This window comes from Carassius auratus, unplaced genomic scaffold (assembly GCF_003368295.1).
Source record: "Carassius auratus strain Wakin unplaced genomic scaffold, ASM336829v1 scaf_tig00032136, whole genome shotgun sequence".
In the NCBI taxonomy this organism is placed as follows: domain Eukaryota; kingdom Metazoa; phylum Chordata; class Actinopteri; order Cypriniformes; family Cyprinidae; genus Carassius; species Carassius auratus.
In genome coordinates, this window is record NW_020525979.1 from 52,119 (window position 1) to 57,995 (window position 5,877).

General features: G+C 41.1%; 2 pseudogenes; both read right to left on the minus strand.

The window, feature by feature from the left end:
* Positions 1 to 264: 264 nt before the first annotated feature.
* Positions 265 to 3,335, minus strand: LOC113080834 (ras-related and estrogen-regulated growth inhibitor-like; annotated as a pseudogene).
* A 446-nt stretch (positions 3,336 to 3,781) lies between these two features.
* Positions 3,782 to 5,437, minus strand: LOC113080835 (putative nuclease HARBI1; annotated as a pseudogene).
* Positions 5,438 to 5,877: the final 440 nt, after the last annotated feature.

Sequence of the window (5,877 nt, forward strand, 5' to 3'; positions counted from 1 at the left end):
GTTTGTTCTCTCTAAGATCTGTTTTACATTAAAGCAGCAAATATTAACGCTGTGAACATTTAAACAATACATGCACAATTACAACATTTAGCAGTATGATACACTCTCCTGTAACCCATTTTGGAAACTATTTACTCCACAGATTGTATTCTGCACACGGCCAGGATGTAGTAAGTCTAAATACAGCTGTGTGAAATTGAAAAAAAAACTGTATAATTGGTTCTGTTCCCTCATGACATTTCAGTCTAATGGCGGCACATAAGAACAGGATCATCTGCCACATGGTGCGTCATCTGCCATTTTAAGCTCGACTTAATATTAGACAAGCTCAGTCTATCAGAATGAATTCAGTTCCTATAAATAAGCATTTGTGACTTCTCACACATTAAATTCAATTTAAATACAGAATGAATCTTGCATTGGAATGACATCATTTACAGTATTTTGATGCAAAGGAAGAGGTCAACTGAGTGGTCAATAGGATCCATTTGAAATGTTAAAGTACTTTCTCTTAAACTGGTTTAACTCAATCAGTTGCAAGTGTGAGGGGAGACTGCCTGTTTGTCCAAACAATGGGCAGGGAGTGTTTTAAGACATTATTATATATATTTAAGTGACCCATAAATTGCACGCTGCACCTTTAAAAAAAACCCACTGCTTTTTGGTGTTTTATCCTGTCTGTCATAAACACACAAAGATCACAACGTTCGTGACACTATTTGGAAATCCAAAAGGCACTTGTTGTTCTCTGAAAGGTTACTGATTCCAGTACTACGGTTGTCATGTCTGAAACTGCGTTTAGTCTTTCTGGTCACCACTGCATGGTTTTACTCCGTGTGAGCTTGTTTTTGAGTGCGTGTCTCATCTGCAGCATCCGTGAGCGCTTGTCCATAGCCAGCAGGTGACGCTGAAACTCCTGACGCACTTCACGCACCAGCTGCGCGCACGCGGCCTCCACTGCTAAAGCGTCCTCTGCCACAGACAGCTCAAAGAAACTGCACCTACACCACCAGTGAAACCCTACCTTTAACACACACAGCAAAACCTTCTCATTCAAATATTAAATGATTTAATGGAGGCATTTCAATCAAACTGAAGATCATCTAAGTGTGTTCAAACTTTTGACTGGTAGTCATAAAATCATACTTTACATTTTTTTTTTATTAGGATGGATAATGGAGTTCAAATAACCTTTATTTGTATGTACTTCATACTATCACTCACACCTGTGCAGTTAATAGTAGGGATAAAGCATGCTGACCTCAGGTCTGAGGCTAATGCCTGTCCCTCATCTGTCCTCACCACTCGGCCATTCTCCATGTCGCATTTGTTGGCAACGATGACTGTTGGAATACCTGGAAGACACACACACGCACACGCACACACACAGAATGATGTAATGGATAGCTCTGACGAAGAACAGACTGCCATTAAAATGACAGTACCTGAAGATGAATGGTGTAATAAAATACTGCAGAGCAGTAATCAATCTGTAATTTACAAACTTACACTCACATGCTGCAGTTTACTATATTAAGAGTTCATGCCTGAGGTGAAATCTCTGAACTGAGACCAATTAAGGCAGGCTGAGTCACACTGATGGATAACAGCACTATTTGCTAGTTGAAGGGACCGTATACATAAACAAGACTGCTCGCAGCAGTGCTAATAGCAGAATAGTGTCACTATTTCTCCTTAGTTTGTGATCATTCACATCCTGAATCTGAATGGTCTTACCAAGCGTTTGTTTAACGTGGTCAATCAGTCTCTTCAGGCGCGATACAGCCTCAAAACTGCCACGATCCGTCACAGAGTACATAATGAGGAACCCATCGCCCCATTTAATGGAACTCTCCAGAGACGACGCAGCAGGTCCCACACATTCCTGAAAACAAACACTTCTCAATCCTGGACTTAGAGTCGAAGCGCTGCACATTTTGGATGTCTCCATTATTTAAAAGGATAGTTATTCCAAAAATGAAACCCCGCTGACTTTCACTTTATAGATAAAGCAACCATTCAGTGTAATTGACAGAAACGTTCTTTTGTGTTCTAAAAAGGAAAGAAAGTCATACAGGGCTGGATCGGCATGGTGGTGAGTACATGACGACATTTTCATTTTTGGATAAACTATCCCTTTACCCACACCTGATTTATATCATCAGCTCATTCAAAGACCTAAAATAGGTGTATCAAAGTCCTCCAAAATACCAGAACCGCTTACTCTACTGCATTTACACAGACGGTGAAGCTACAGCCTTATCCTATGAATGAACAAGTGCTGCTCTACTGAGTAACACGATCAATGGCAGGCGGGCTGTTAAAGCTGCTTCCGGCAGCCTGAGATTCAGCACAGCACACATGAAAGGAAAGGAATGGTTCAGAGAGTCCTGTGTCTCATCAGTGGTTTGACAAGGCAAGATCACCCTGCTGACTTTCTTTGTGTCTATGGAAAAATAGGCCTGTAAAACAGCACAGCGGCAGATGCACAGTGACAAAGAGATGCTCCCTTCATTTTTTAGGTAAGAGCCAAAACACAACACCACAACATACTGTAAGATCAAATCTCAGGCACTCTGCACCTTATTAACAGTGTCCAAAATCTCCAGCTCAATCGCCTCCTTGTCCACGATTTTCTGACACCTGTAGGTGACCTCTAAGAGACACAAAAAGTATATGGCATGTCATATGATGCAGATTACTTGAATACAATGCAGATACACAAATGTTTAGAGCATGAAAACAGCTTTATAGCATCAGTGAGTTTGTATTTCACTGTCTTACCTCTTTTATGTTCATACTCTCCAATGAAACGTCTGGTGATGGAATCTGACACACAGAGCTGGAGTTCAAAAGAGAAAAACAGATCTACTAGAGTCATCAAGACCAACCAATAGTCATTAACCTCGAGAAGAAACACAAAAACAGCATTGTTACCTGTCTTCCCCACAGTTATCTCTTCCCAGCACCACGAGCTTCGCCCTCAACATCTTCCGTACAGATTCTGACATGATCACTGTGGATAATACTTTTAGAGGCAGGCCAAATAAATGACCGCGGCTGCTGTTAGTAACAGGTGCTCTTTCTCGGGTTGAGCTTGACTGCACTTCCGCTACGCTAAAGATGATAGATAAATGCGGCAGAGCAGATGCAAATTTGAGTTTAATACAAAGTTAGAATACAAAGCACCGTGTTGAAGAATGAAACAAAGTTCCCCAGAAATACTTACTTTGCTCTCGAAAGTTGTTAAAAGTGTGAGCATCTATATCACTGTGTTCCAGTGGAGACTCTTGTGGAGCTCATATGCTGCAGTCTCTGCTGCTCCTGCGCTCTCCCGTCTGTCTGCTATATAATTACATTAGAAATAGCGCGCGCACACACACACTGCGGACAGCACGTCATTGTTCAGCGTGGTCTCTCTTCTTATTCCACACATTCATCACCGGACTCGACTGAGAGACTCATTAAACAACCCGCTGATTTATCGCCTTTGACAGTCGAGCCTCCGGAGCAGCAGAGACAGAACCATTCATTAACTCAGGCTAAAATTAAAGCTTTTTATTTTTGCCCTGATATATCTTTTACTCAGATTACAGAGCATCAGTGGGATCTTTGAGGAAGATATACTTAGTAGGTAAGTGCTTCTGATGATATGGACAAAAACATTTACAATGTGGAAGAGTTCATGAATAACTAGCAAGAGGTTTGCCTTGTTTGGAAAGTCATTTGTTCCTGTGGAACCTAAGTTTTGAAACATAATGCACTTGACAGAGATATAAATAGACAAAACTACTGTTGATGTGTTATTTATTGATGTCAACATTTTACAGGTCTATGAGTTTTGAGTAAAATATATATACTTTTTTATTAGAATTACAATAACTTGTAATAAAATACACTATTTTCATTTATCATTGCTAAATACTTTTAATTACATTAAGTGTACATTGCTTAATACTATTTTTTTTTAAACTCCAGCTTTGCACTTTTTTGTGTTCACATGACCAATAGAGTGATAAACAGCACACTCATGAAGGGATAATTCACCCAAAAATGCCATAATCATTCACTTTGTCATTCTAAAACTTTATGACTTTTCTCTTTTCATGTTGAAAATTAAGACAATATATTGAGAAACATCCCAGTGTTTTTATTTGTTTGTTTACTTACCATACAATGAAATAAATTGAACTTTGAAATATCATCTTTGTTTTCCACAGAAGAAAGAGGTGTCTCGAACAAGTAAAATGTTAAATTATGATTAAATGACATTTTCCTAACTGAAATGATTTTGGATGAGTTCCTGTCGAACTCTGAGAGCTTCTGGGTCGACGGGGTCATTGAGATCGATATTCTCCCCTGATTGGTCCGTGGCCTCAGTCCTCTCAAAGTCCAGGCATCAAGGCCAGACTGCAGGGAAATGTTATGTAGCACACAGCAGGCCTGGATTATATGGGAGCATTTTTCCGGGGAATACTGCAGGTAACCTTTAGCCCCATCCAGACACCGGAAACGTGTCTGAATGGCTCTGAATGTGCGGTCCACAATCTCATGCGTCGTCGTGTGGGCCAGATTATAGCGGTACTCAGCAGGGGACTCTGGACTCTGCACTGGAGTCATCAGCCACTTCTTCAAAGGGTAACGGTTGTCACCTGGAGACAAGAGACAGAAAATACACTGACATTTTCACAGGATACTTTGGCAACGTCAAGAAAAAGTAACTACAGCAACCAAACTATGTGTCTCACCTAAAAGCCAACCTTCATCATTGTCTTGCTCTTCAAACAGCTTTGCCACACTGGATTGCTTAAAGACCGCTCTATCTGTCAGACTACCTGGCCAATGTGTCTCAGCGCTCAGCAGCAGTCCTCTGGCATCACATACTAATTGGCAATTGATTGAGTGAAATCCTTTTTTATTTACATAGGAAGAGTCATCTGCATTGGGAGCTTTAATGGCTATATGTGCACAGTCCACTACTCCCATGACATTAGGAATTCCTGCTATTCGGTAAAACTCCTCTTTAGACTGCTGCCTGGTGGCCTCATCCCTAGTGAAGCCAATAAACTCGGGTGCTTTCTCAATCAGAGCTTTAGTGACGTTAGAAACACAACGGCTCATGGAGGCCTGGCTGATGCCGATCGCGTCTCCCATCTTGCTCTGGAAAGACCCGGTGGTGTAGAATCCCAGGGCGGCGAGTATCTGGACATCTGGGCTGATGGCTCTGGATCTCTGTGTCCCGTCTCAACAAGCTGTCCTTTAGCAGTTCCACTAGGTAATAAATGAACTCACGTGGGAAGCCGAATGTTGTCATCAGAAATTCATCGGACACCGTCTCGATATCGAATCGATCAAGTGTTTTGTGCCCCCGGCCATGCAGCAGCAGGTCACAGTCTAGGATCGCAATAGAGATTGCCATTCCACACACTCAGGAGGACCTGTGGACAGATGTCATTTGTGAAGGTCTGCTAGTGTCACGTTACGCCATGTCAATAACTAAAAGATGATACATCCAAATGTTCACATTTCTGGGCTTCTCAGAAGTGGAAATTGTCATAGTTGGGTAAACATCTATAGTGGTGGATGAAAACCACAACAAATATAATTTTGTCATCCTATAAAATCCACAATAGCATTTCTGGGACTTTCCAGAAGAGGGAAAGAAATTTAGAGAAACGTCAAAATTGCTGTCATGCCCATTTGTAGTATGAACTCATCAGCGTTTCTTAGTTTCTGTCATTAAAGGCAAATGAATACACCACAAAATGATAAATGATTCTGCATGCAGCGCTGCATCTGATTTTGCCAATGTGTGACTGCTTACAACACAATCTTAAAGCCTATCTTGACCTAATCACGTATTTTTATTACAGTTAC